The 13,611-nt window shown below is 38.3% G+C and overlaps 1 long non-coding RNA gene across 2 annotated transcripts in view; it reads right to left on the bottom strand.

Moving 5' to 3' along the window:
• The window catches only part of LOC140480350 (uncharacterized), a 48,982-nt gene that overhangs the window by 21,453 nt on the left and 13,918 nt on the right, over nucleotides 1–13,611 (bottom strand). Inside the window, exon 1 of one of the 2 annotated variants that reach the window (XR_011961276.1) lies at nucleotides 1,201–1,489. The exons of the other annotated variant lie outside the window; for it this stretch is intronic. This is a non-coding gene — a long non-coding RNA (uncharacterized lncRNA). Of the gene's footprint in view, nucleotides 1–1,200; nucleotides 1,490–13,611 lie in introns of those variants that run through there. 2 annotated transcript variants of the gene reach the window in all.

The following is a 13,611-nucleotide window of genomic DNA, read 5'->3' as shown; positions in this document are numbered from 1 at the left end:
GCCTTTTGGCGATATGACATGAACTCAAAACTACGAATTCTGAAGTGGACTCTGATCTAATGTTGATCTTCTAGGACTTGGAAAATTTTGTCTGGATCTTTGTGATCATCATTTGAAATTTTGGAGGATTTAATTAGCTGTAACCCATTCTTACCCAATGAGGTGTTTGACAACCTGTCTTTCTTTATCAGTTATTTGCTGGTCTATGAAAGTCATTGTCTCTTAGAATAACTGAAGTTCAGACAGAATGTCACTGGAGTTCTAGTTCACATACAGATGTTTGCTCTGCATCCTTACTGCGCTGTTTTGTACTCTTTTCAACTGCACAATGAAAATCTGTATTGAAGTGTAGTGTTCTTTTCTGTTTTTGAATTGTTTTGGCTTCTCTCCTCTCTTTTTGTTTATTGTTGCTACTCTAAAAGTTGCAGGTTTATGTCTGTAGATGGCATTCACACTGAGAAAGTGAGTGATCAATTTCAAGAATGCATAGCGACTGAATCAACTGACCACTGGACAAAGTTAGTACCTTTTTTGATGTTTAAAGCGTTGTCTCAGTGTTCTTTCTCAGTATTTTGTTCTAATACATTCTCAAAGTGTTTATTGGTTTCTTATGACAAATTTCCACTGACCTAGATCATCCACTTTCTGATCCCTTTATCCTGTCTACATTGAGCTACAAGCTGTAAGTTTAAAGGATTCTTGCTTGTCAGTGATTAATGCCCAAGTTATTGTTAATCCACTATGTAATTCAAAATATACGAAATATATTTACTTTCTACATAAAATGTATCTTTCTGTTAATTACTTTCTTGTGTTTTCCATTTAAATGTAGTGAACGATTAATTGAAATGCTGCAAAACAGTTTGTTAGTTGCTCATTTTACTTTGCGATACACAACTAACCTTGATTCATATAGAAGTTTTATCGACAAACTAATTCTATCATTATTTGAATTTGAACTGTTTGCCCAATACAATCAGGCTTGGCAAGCATTTGACAAGAGGACATTTATTAATACTTAATTAGGCTTGTTTGTGTTTTCTGACTAGCTAACTTGTTTTTGGGATACACTGCGTTGCGAAGTCCACGTAATAATGAATTGAACCACACTTATCCCAGAGCCTCATAACTTTTTAATGGCTCCTGTTGTATACAGTTCTTGCCACTAGATGGGGCATTGCATGAAATCAGAATACTCACGTCCTGCAGGAGGATGAAATGAAAGGACCAAGGAAAACCGCTGAAGTTTTCAGTCAACTGCTGAACCGGTGCTGGAGGCTGTATGTCTCACATTTGTGACTGAAATTAGAGACTCAAGTCTGGAAGCTAACAGCAGGCAGTTGGAGACCTGTTGCAGCAAGGAAAGAGTTAAAAGAAACACTTGAGGACAAAACTGCAGAACTGAATGTATATTAGCCTTCTGTTGAATTTCACTTCAGCGGCTGTTCAAACAGCTCTGTGCCTGTAGGAAATAACTCAGATTTGAATTGTACTTCACAAACCGATAAACTTGTGTGAAAGTAGTTTTGGTGTGAGGTAGTCTTGGAATTAACGATGTGATGATTATTAAGTTAACCAACGCTCACATACTGCACAGGTCAGCTGGGAATGAATAAACCAGCCAAAATATTTTTCAGCATCGTAAAGTACACAAAATGTGAAGAAGGTCATTGGGGTTTGTGGATGTAACATATGATTGACAAGCACACGGAAACACAGCTAAATAATATAAATGCAATGACTTTGAATCCCAATATGAGTATTTGCAAAGTAAAAGAGTAGATTTATGCGTAAAGTTGAGCTACAATATGTATGTGAAGTGCAGAACTACAACTCCCCAAAGTGACCTCCACTAAGGTTAAAAAATGATTTATACATGATCTCACAGAAATATGTCCCTGGGCCTCTTATTAAGACTTGAAACCAGTCAGTCTGTGCCATTCCCCAGCTCCTTTTATTTCCACATGAAAGTGATTAGAGATGTTTATCTGGGCCAGAAAGCTGGGGGCTGGAGTTGCTTTCATCACAGAAACCATGGAGATGTCAAATACATCAGAAACTACCAAAGACTCAAGCCATTAACCTGCCTCCTTTTCCTCCAACCATGTCACTCGGTACAACAGCATGTATTTGTGAGACATGAAATAACATTTCCAGATTAAAACATTATAAAAAGCAGGAAACTCATTTGCTCATAATTTGTAGCTACAGGCCAATATATGAGTAAATGCCACTGACGTAAGGCATGTTCTCACACTTTTATCCTGTTAGTTGTTACAAATGATCTCGGTCATATAATGAGACCTTTTCGTGATGGTTCACAGTCACTGATTCCATAGGCAAGAATGGCTTTCAAAGAACTTGTGAAAGAGCTCCCTTGGGTAATCAAATCACTTGCCTGACCTTCAGGACTTCCTTCAACTGTCAAAACCACTGAAATCCCAGCAGAACATTTTATCTTTTAATTCATAAAGAACAAAGGAATATAGTTATGTTTGCAAGTATTTTGCAAAGTATTTTATAAGTAATACAAAGAAATCAGTAACCAATCAGTGATAAATATCCTCAGCTTGAAGTCAACGCCTCTGACAATCCATTCCTTTTGCCCTTTCCCTTTAAATCACCATTTTGAAGCACTCACTCAATAAAGCTGCTACCATGTTGAGCTGCAGATGTTTCATATGGTGCTCATTACAGCCACTACTGCCATCTTGAGGGAAAACCGAAAACCCAGAGGCCTCAAGTTTTCAGCAGGGATCTATGAATAATCAATTATATTCTTGAAGATGCCATTAATCTCTCAAGTGGCTCTGCAGCCATGATATTGAATGTAGTTTGTTCCCCATCCCCCACCATTTTAGTATCTTGAGTATATAAACCTTGAATTTAAAAAGATGGAGCATCCATTCAAAGTAAAATATGAATTCCTATTAAATTTTATAAATGAATCAGCAGCGTAGCATAGTCTAATAGTGTCATATAATAGATTATTAAGTTTCATTGCAATTAACCAAACTTGACAAATTAAGCTTCATGATGAATTATGATTTGATAAACCCTTCTCATTTAAATGTATGAAAAATCATTATTATCTAAATAGATGTTTTAAATGTACAGTATTATATGAAGCATGCACACATACACAGCTTCACTTTCCAATTAAAGAAGCTGATGCGATGAGAATTAAAAATTAACCTTTCATTTACTATCTCTTGATATCATCACAGTGGCATAAGGGAAAATATATTCAAAAATGTGAATCAGACAAAAATCACAATACTGAAAAGAAATGAACATGTATTTAGCTATAGACTTCCTCAAAGCATGGGGCTGAATAACAGAAATATACACTTGTTACCAAAGTAATAAATTGTGATACTACAGTGTGGTTAGTGCCCATTAAAAGGCAGAGGAAAAATATCCAAACTATTGCTTCATAGTGCAGGTAGTATCTATACGCCTTGATTTCTGGGCTTTTGAGCCTTCCTAATTTTAATTGCTTCACCAGAAGTGATTATGCCTTCAGCAACTAAGGCTGTAGCTCTGGAATTCCTTTGCTAAATCACTTTGCCTTTCATCCATATTCAGAATTTTGGTCACCTGTCCTAATATCTCCTAAGGCTCAAAGTCAAATTTTGTTTGATAACATTTAAAACTGGCTTTTGAATGTTTTACTAAGTCAATGTTCTATATTAGTGAAAGCTGCTCTTGTTGAGTGTGTGGTGACTTCCACTGCTCACTGATCCATGGAGTTGAATTTGCTGAAGACTTGTGTCATAGTGCATCTATTATTCCTGCCATTATTACATGTGGAAATTCTTAGTGATTCTAGTGTGGGTGACGTATGCCATTTTGTACACAATATAACAATTAGCTGGGACTTTTGCCCTACTCCTGTGCCCAAAACATTGAACAATTGATTGTCATAGCTTTGCTAACAATGAAAATTATTGGAGAGATCAAGTCTGCTAAATTAACGCCACAGTGATCACCTTAGCCACTTAGACCATAACAGAATAGCACTGGAAGACTCAGGATGCATTGAAGTATTCAGTTGTTCAGCACGTTGCCATAGGGTAACATTTTTACTGACTTATTCTCCAAACTTCACTGAGAATTTCAAACTTAATTAACTAATAAATTAGTATTTTGACAGCTAGGCATGTTCTGATTTTTCCTGACTGATATCTTTATATTAATATTTATTGAGCTCAAGCATCAAACATGAATTGCAACCATAATGAATTATGGATAGACATCCCACAGAGTCAAGGAGAGAATCCTCTGTGTATGGATCGCATCTTAAAGTCAATTTATACATTAATACAATGGTTTGAATATAATCTCATCATTCAAATGAAATCCGACCTCAGTTTTCTGTTTGTACATACTGTGACTCGTTCCAGCTATAAAAATAAGAGCCATTGCTTCTAAATACATCCCTATTTCCTATTTAACTTGCTTGGCTAAAATCAGGAACATCCTAGATGGAAACTGGAGGACTCCTGCATCGTTACAACATTGAATGAAAAATGAATGATTAGCTTTATTGTCACATGTACTCAAATCAGTGCAATGAAAAGTTTCCAAGTCACCACTTATGCTGCCATCTTAGGTACAAGGTACCGAGGTACAGATTCTTCAGTACAACTTCTTGGAGGAAAAGAAAATTAGGAAAATGAAGAAATAAAAAATTCAGCCAAGTAGCAAGCTCAAGGGTGGCATAGGGACAATAAAGTTACATGGAAATTCTTCAAGTGATGAGATGTGAATTTGGAACAGAAACCATTGAATGCCTAAAAATGAACACGCCTTTCTTGTTACAGATCCTGACTGAATTGCTGCTTATTCCGAAACTATATGGCATGGGACATGTGTGATGCAAAGTTTCTCTAACTATATCATGACAGTGATAACCCTATCATCTCAGTGCTAAATACCAGATAATGTTTGTCATTCAGCAGTGTCTATAATTATTGTTGCATGAAGTAGATGAATTAGTGCTGTGACTTTGTGCTAAAGGCTCTCATAAATTGGGAACCGAACTAAACCTAATTCACTTAGAATATTTGAGAAGTACAGGAGAGAAGCCTATTATGTGACCCATTAATGTTGGATTTTAACCTAGGTTTGAACATTCTGAAAAGAATCCCAGTCTCCCACAAACAGCTATAAAGGGTCTCTCATCAATGTATCGTATTCCATTATTTAGAACAGTATTGCTATATCTTTCAAGACATGCTACTGCTTCTTGAAGTCTCTCTTGTCCCCCCCAACCTCTACCTACTTGAATCAATCCTTAATAGTGTGTACATGGTTATACAATTGAGATTTCCCCAGAGCAGATCCCTAAAGAAATCAGGAGCATTTTTTAAATAGGTATTTACATTGATCGGAAGCCATTTATAGAGGTAGTGAGCAACACGATTCTAATTGCAGCTGGAGTTTGTGAGAGTTGAAATAGATTAATTGTTGGCTTGCACTTCTAATAAAAACTTGTGGCCTCAAAATTGTATTCTGCCCAAATGGATACTGTTGAAAAGGTTACTACACATGTTTTCCTTCATTTCAAAATTTTATTTGCCTTTACTCATGAAAACTAACTTAAATAACTGCTGACAAGAGCAAGGCTTTCGGAATGTGAACAGGATAGATTTGGAATTCATGTTATCTCGCATGGCACTATTCAGGTTCTCTGTATGTCTTGACTCCCATTCCTCCTACAACCAGCAAAAAACAAGGTCAACAGGTCAAACACTACTTTTATTTGTGCGATCTTGCAGTGCTCTAAGTGTCTGTTTTGTTTTTGTACAAAATAACAGGACTATGTCACACAAATAATTGTTTGGGAAGAAATGAACAAAAATGCTTTATAAATACAGGCCTTCTTCGGTTCCTCGATACATAATATTTCTTTTCATCTGAACAGACTAAAGATATAGGCTTTGCATTTTCATTGACCTCATGACCCATGTCTAGTTGGATAAGAGTGAACCAAATGAAGGAACAAAGTCCAACAGTGGTCCAGTGCAGGTGATGTGGTTTTAATGCAGTTTGTTTTGGTGGAATCTCCATCCAACTCAAAGATGATCCATGATCTCAAAGGGGGCATGGTGAAGAACTTTCCACAACAGGAGATCCCTTGACCCCATCACCATCAAAGCTAAGTGAGAAAGGGTGGCACGGTGGCTCAATGATTAGCACTGCTGCCTCTTGGTGCCAAGGACCCAGATTCAATTCCACTCTCAAGAGACTGTCTGTGTGGAGGTTGCACATTCTCCCTGTGTCTGCGTGGGTTTCCTCCGGGTGCTCTGTTTTCCTCCTACAATCCAAAAGATGTGCAGGTTAGGTAAATTGGCCATGCGAAATTGCCCATAGTGTCCAGGGATGTGTAGGCTTGGTGGGTTAGTCACGGGAAATGCAAGGGTTACAGGCATACAGTAGGATGGGATGCTATTTGGAGAGTCGGTGTGGACTAAATGGACCGAATGGCCTGCTTCCACACTGTAGGGATTCTATGATTCAGCAGAAGGACCCATCATACCTTCAATCGTGGAGTTGACCTGAAAATATAAACTGAATTCCTGTGGTGACCTTCACCAACATCATAAATGAGGCAGCCAATCAGGAGCTAAAAGAGCCATAGTTACCTTTTCCGATTGTTTTCCCAACTTTCCTGCAAAAAGCCCAGATGTTCTTCTCATGGCATGGGCCGGTCACTACCATTTAAACTTAGTGACTTCTCCCTGGAGTCAAATAAGCCGTCAGGGTTAGAATCCCACCCGCTCTGTTGTACTGTTACTGGTGAAGCAGCGATAAGAATTTCTGGAGCCAGCATTGATGTCTCCCCTAAATTTAAGTAAGTGCTTCATCTTCAATTGGATAATCGCCCATCTCCAAGTACATACAATGCACAGAAAATTAAAAATTAAAATTTTCAGATTGGGTGCAGTGAGGTCTACAGAAACTGTAAACAGAGTATTGAATATAAAAATAATACAGGCGACTGTTTGGAGAGCAGATATAAGAGAGACACATCAGCAAACAATATTCAGCTGGGTCCTTCGAATAATTCTCAATTTATCAGTAGATTCGGTCCCCTATTTGCATCTGACTCGTCATCCCATTTACACAACAATTTAAGTAATTTGATCAAAATTAAGGTTTTGATTCGCCCATTGTGAATGTTAAGCATCATTCCAGATTTTCGAATCCCCTACTTTAACAACATTTTAAAACTTCAAGGGAACAAAGTTTCTGTTAAGAATTTGGGATTTATTGTGACTCTTATAAAGCACAACTTACTTCTGGAAAGCATTGAGTGTTTGACAGTCACAGCAACAATATGTTTACCGAACATTTTTACAGACTTACTGACTGTATAGATTGTACAACCAGAAAATCCTGGGCAGACAGTGTAAATGGTGAGGGTGGGAGGTGAGGGCAGGTGGGGAAAGTTGAATTCCTTTCAGAATTTTCCTTCTTGTTCACTCTAGCTTTGGTGAAAGACCTTGAGGAACCATGGCTAAAGTGTTCACACAGATTTTCTGGTGTATCTATGAGTCTTCAATCAAAGTTACATCAGATAAGGGGAAAGAATCCCAATGGAACTGTCCTACTGGGTTCAGATATTTGGCCAGATGTGGTTTCCGGAGATTGAAAAATCTGCAGTTTACAAAATCAAAACGAGGAAAAAAGAATTCATCCAGCCAGGTCCACTTCATCCAGAGATTATTTACAATCTAATTATTTTTCTCTCTCAACTTTTAAAATATCTGTGTCTGCAGTCAATCCAGTACTTTTTAAAGCAAACATCAATTTTTCAAATCTCTCCTGATAATACAAGACCACCAACTGAACACAGTTTCTCCTCATGTATGCTTATGCTGCATATTTTTTTTAACAAAACAGGCAGAGCCAACAAAACGCCACAACAGGAACGTAAATTTTAAAAATTTGCTCTCATTTAAAAGGAAGTCATTAAAATGAAAATGATACAATTTTAAATTTTGGAAGCTAAATCTCCATGTGGAATGCAAAGCAGTTCCGGTCAGATCGCAAATTAACTTTTTCTCACAAGAACATCTGTTCATCATTGTGGCATTGTCACATTTTGAAGTTTTGACCATTTTTCCATAGAATAGAAAGTGGGAAAAGGAGTTGCGTTTAAAGTTGCGTTTTCAAAAATCATGACCAGCAAGTTTATAAAAGACGGCTGGGATGATTTCTGGTTAAGATGATAATGATCTAGTTTTAATGAAGAAAACATTCTTCATGCTATTTGACAGAAAAATCACTGAAACCATTCTTTGCTGTGCTCTGAAAATGAAAGCTTCTTCAAATAGTTCAGTGTGTGCTTTCCATGGCTGAGTTTTTGCTTTCGAGAGAAATAACTTCAGTTGGGCAACTTACTGATTTGGTTGATCCCCTTGGTAAAAAGTGATCCAGTGGACCAAATTCTCAATCCAGGGGAGGGTGGATGTGAGATCGGGTTGGGTTCATTGTTCCCCAGAAGTTGATCAGTTCTCGGGGATTTTGTCCGTTTGTTGTGTTGCATTTCAAGCCTTCTAGTCCTTAACCCTTCAAAGTCCATCACCTCTACCAATTCTGCTGGTTATCACCATTCCCCCATGCCATTGCAATGCCAACTCATGGCTGCCATCCACATTCTGGGACCTCTCACACCCTTTCTACAACATCATGACCCTTTCATTCATCCAATGTTCACTATGTACAGACACCAGGAACTGTTTAGTAACAATGGCATGTGTGAAACTGCTCAGAAACAAAACAACCTTTGAAAACAAATTTGGCATTCCGATAACCCTATGGAAGGTTCAATTAAAGCATCACAATTCAAGCAAAATAACAGGATAAAATTATTTACTCTCAATCTTGTGCAAATAAATATTGAGACTCTGACAAGGCAGATGAATTACAATGTTTAAAAGACGTTTTGATAAGTACATGAATAGGAAAGGTTTGGAAGGATATAGGCCAGGAGCAGGCAGGTGGGACTTGTTTAGGTTTGGATTACGTTCCACATGGACTGTTTGGGCTAAAGGGTCTGTTTCCCTGCTGTATAACTCTATTTGAGGGGGCACAGTGGCTCAGTGGTTAGTACTGTTGCCTTACAGCACAAGGGATCTGGTTCAATTCCAGCACTGGGTGACTGTGTGGAGTTTGCATATTCCCCCTGTATCTGCCTGGGTTTCCTCCTACAGTCCAAAGATGTGCAGGTCAGGTGAATTAGCCATGCTGAATTGCCCATAGTGTTAAGTGCATTAGTCTAGGGGTAAATATAGGCTAGGGGAATAAGTCTGGGTGGTTTATTCTTTGGAGGGTTGGTGTGGACTTGTTGGGCTGAAGGGCCTGCTTCCATACTGTAGGGAATCTAATCTAAGTATGACTCTCTGAGCAATAAAATAACTTACAGACCTTTTTATATTCATGAAAAGTTCTCTCCAGCCGCCCAAGCTCACAATCCCTTTATAAGTCAGGCTCTCAGTCAAATCTCATTATACTTGCTTGTAGCATGAGGGGTGGAGGTAGAGGTACAGTTGGCATGAAGTCCAATACAGGGGGCATGGATAAGATCTTTTGAATATACCTCCTTAAAAGTTTGAGAATCCAAACTATTGCTCACGACTGCTCTGAAATCTGTGAACCATGAGTCAAAGAGAAGTTGGCAAAACTCCACAAAAATGGCAGAATGTTTGGAGATGCCAGCCTAAGCAATAGAGCCAGTCTGAGATTCAGAGTGCATGGTACATTCTGTGCCAGCAAAAACTGGGAATGGTGTCAGAATTCCCAAAATCAAGCTCCACCCATCATTTTGTTAATGGCCCTGGAGTCACTCCAAATCAGCCAATGTCTGGTTGTGTGTATCAGAGGGTGCAACCCTCTTAGCTGTTTCTTTAGATGCTATATACCTCGAGCACCATCGGCAAACAGGAAACTTCTTGAGCGCCAATTAGACAATGTCCGATGTTTTCCAGACACATTGTCTAGCATTGCAATGAGATTGGAGGAATCTGCCTCAAGCACACCACGGACATTTTGGAAAGATGTCTGCATCCACAGTATGACTGGTCCCCTGAGTGGAACATCAAACATGGCTATCACATTATGAATGAAGATCTTTACAAATGATTTGCAGAGTCAGAATGTCATTTTAAACCAAATTCTAGGCCTCAGCCTTCTAGAACTCCATTGACCTGCAACAAAATATCCACAAGCATATAGCTAGCAGTAATATTTAGCTAGCAGTGAAGTGTGGGTGGGCCATGAAATGAATGATGCTGGAACTCGCCTCAAAATATTTCATTTCTCACTCATTGACCAACATGTCCATCAAAGTCCAATATCCTGTCTTGTGTTCCAATGGACAGATCTTCCCCTGTACTCATGCTAATCTTTGCCAGTTCCTTATGGGGTCAATAACCCAGGGATCATTAGCCATCGGGGTTTCAACAGTTAAAACAGGTATCCTGCCTTGAGTTAAATTGAAAACACAGGGTTGTACTATATACAAGTGCATGGACAAGAAAGATTAAATATTTGAACTTGCATAAGGATATATATACACGGATGTGTTATGCAGTGTTATCCAAAAGGATTTTGATGCTTGTCAAACCTGTGGCAACCAGAACCCATGTTTGCTACAAAACATATCTAATATTCATAAAATACATATCAATACTTTGAAAATAGGTTTGAGATTTTAAACCATCAAGTTGTGAATCTATTTCTGATAATGTGCTGCAGTCTACTAAAAATAAACAAATTTCCATAAGGATAAACTGACTATTTTATCAGAATTAATATATTAGGAAATATATTAATTTCGATTCTTTCAAAAAAGAATCACAAGTCTCGAAGGGTGGAAGTTTTCATTCTCCTGAGTGAGGTAGGCAATGGCCAGAATGTGCAAGAAATATAATGAACGTTAATAGAAAATCAGAATCTCACTGTTGTAAGAACAATATCCAATTATCCCCTTAAGATTGAAACAGTGAGTTTAGAATCTCACAGGAGAATACGACTGCCTTATTTTCATGTATTTACATCTCATTATTAGCCCACCCCGTCTCACCCTTCCTTCCCCAAGAAACTGGACAGGGGCAATTCTCAACATGGAAGTTACCTCAGAGAGTTGATGCAGCCAAAAATAGCTATGGATGTAAACTAAATGGCTGTCTGGAGAGAGAGGGAAAAAAACCCCAAGAATGTCACACCTAGAAATTTGAAGAAAACAATAAACATCCTTCCTGCCAAGAGAAGAAAGGCAACTCACAACAGACTTTATTGCAATCTCTTGTGAGTACAAAGATAAGTCAGACTGACAATGCCATCCTGCACAGCTGGCCGCATGGGGTCACAGCTTGAGGTGGAGAGCATGATTAAGGACAAAAGTGTTTTTTTGCATGTGTTTGTTCTATGCCCTGGAGGAACCCAAGTGAACCTTACATTACTGAGGACATTTCAGATGGTAATTTGCAAAACTGGTGTTAGATTGTCCTCAACCTCACAACATCTCACTTGAAATAGCTCAAAAACACTCTTAGCCTTATGACTGATTCCACTGGTAGGTCTAAGCTTTGCTATAGAACTATGTTGTGCAGAACAGCATAGCCACTTGCCAGAGAGACCTAGGCCTGTTTATATCTTCAGTACGTGTCTCAAATATCTGGTCAGGTTTGTGAACACGTGTTTCTCAAGTTTGGTGAACAAGATTGTGTCTGCCAATTCAGTAACTCCAGTAGACCAGTGTGTTAATGAATGAATAATACTAAAGGGTTAGAAGAGAGGCTTGCATTATTTCTGCTTTAAAAGCTCTGAGATGTTATGATTATAAGGTTGTGTTTTTAAATTCTATAATGAACACACTATACTATAATTTAAGTATAGTATAAAGTATAATTAATATACTTAAATTGAAGCATTTAAAATAATGAAGAAGTTTGACAGTGGATGGACTATTTGAACTTAATTATTCAGGAGAAGCAATCGAATATATGTATAAGCATAGTCCTAGATTAGCTGCAAAGAAATTTTTAGTTTCGCCGTAGTTCACAAATTGATAACCCCAGGTTTCAATCCACATGGTGACTGCAGATACTCTGCAATAGCTCAAAACATTCTATGAGGTTTTTGTAAAGCTAATTACTGTCACAACTGCTACCACAGAGGTAATGTGTTTTACTGCTGTTTGCCAGTTGATCTGTATGACTGTAAACAATATAATTCAAAAATAAGAGACAGATACAGAAAAGGTATGGCCCAAAGAAGAATTGATTAGTTTTTGGTGAAAATGAGGATTTGGATCCATGTGGTGGAATATTTTTACAGGATCAGTCTCCATTGGGAAGTGGGGTATGTTCACACTTCTTTTTTAAAGAATGGTAACCGTGGTTTTATTTCAAATGTTGTGGATTGGCTCAGCTGCTGTGATATAATTTGCCATATTTGGCAAAACATGAGCACATTTTTCAGAGCAGGTTGTTGGATGTGGATTGGGCTGAAGCCTCCTCAATGAGATGGAATGCCAGAATAATTTTTTTTATCATTATGCAAAGAAAATATTCAAGGAAGAACTTGAAAAAATATTCAAGGCATAATTGCAAAAATGTAAAGGTGATTCGTGGAATCACAGTGTGGAAGTAGGCCATTCAGCCCACACCGACCCTCCAAAGAGCATCCCACCCCATCCCTGTAATCCTGCATTCCCCATGGCTAGTCCACCTATGCTGCACATCATTGGGCTGTGGGAGGAAACCTGAAGGGAGAATGTATGAACTCCATACAGAAGGCAGCCAAGGCTGGAATTGAACCTTGGTCCTTAGTGCTGTGAGGCAGTAGTGCTAGCCACTGAGCCACCATGCTGCCCTTAACACAGTGTAGTAGAGGCATGTGCACCATGAAGTATTCTCTTCGCTATTATTTTATTTTTTTCTACCAGGAGATTACATAAGTGCTGGTGGTTAGGCACATTAAAGACAATGATGTTTAGTTTAAAGAATGGTAACCGTGGTTTTATTTCAAATGTTGTGGATTGGCTCAGCTGCTGTGATATAATTTGCCATATTTGGCAAAACATGAGCATATTTTTCAGAGCAGGTTGTTGGATGTGGATTGGGCTGAAGCCTCCTCAATGAGATGGAATGCCAGATGACTGTCGCATATTTGAAGGACTAGTTCTGTATTTTTACAAATGTTTAAATGTTTTTCTCCAGGCCTTCCTGGGCCTCAGCCTGCTATTACAGTTTCAAAGTTTTGATTTTCATGGCAGCAGAATAGCAGGAACATCTCTGCCCTAATTAAAGCAATAACTCCTCACCCATAAATTTAGAGCAGGATGAGAAACTGGGAGAACAATTGTGTCAAATTTTACACTCTGGATGAACGGGGATTCTGAAATTCCAGGCCAACAGCAGAACTGCTTGAAGTTTTTGTTTTATTTATTAGCGCTAAAAAAAAAGAGTGATGAGGGTGACAGGGAATGGTAAAATGTTGACATATATCCATCTTTTATTGTAGCGTTGCATTACACACAAACCATGGCCTTGCAAAAAAAAGTTTCATCCAAAGCCTGGCTGTATGTCTCCAGCA

The sequence above is a fragment of the Chiloscyllium punctatum genome, chromosome 8, assembly GCF_047496795.1.
Source record: "Chiloscyllium punctatum isolate Juve2018m chromosome 8, sChiPun1.3, whole genome shotgun sequence".
NCBI classification, from domain to species: Eukaryota; Metazoa; Chordata; class Chondrichthyes; order Orectolobiformes; family Hemiscylliidae; genus Chiloscyllium; species Chiloscyllium punctatum.
Note: the sequence above shows the minus strand (reverse complement) of the source record. Positions and strands in the feature narration are given on the sequence as shown.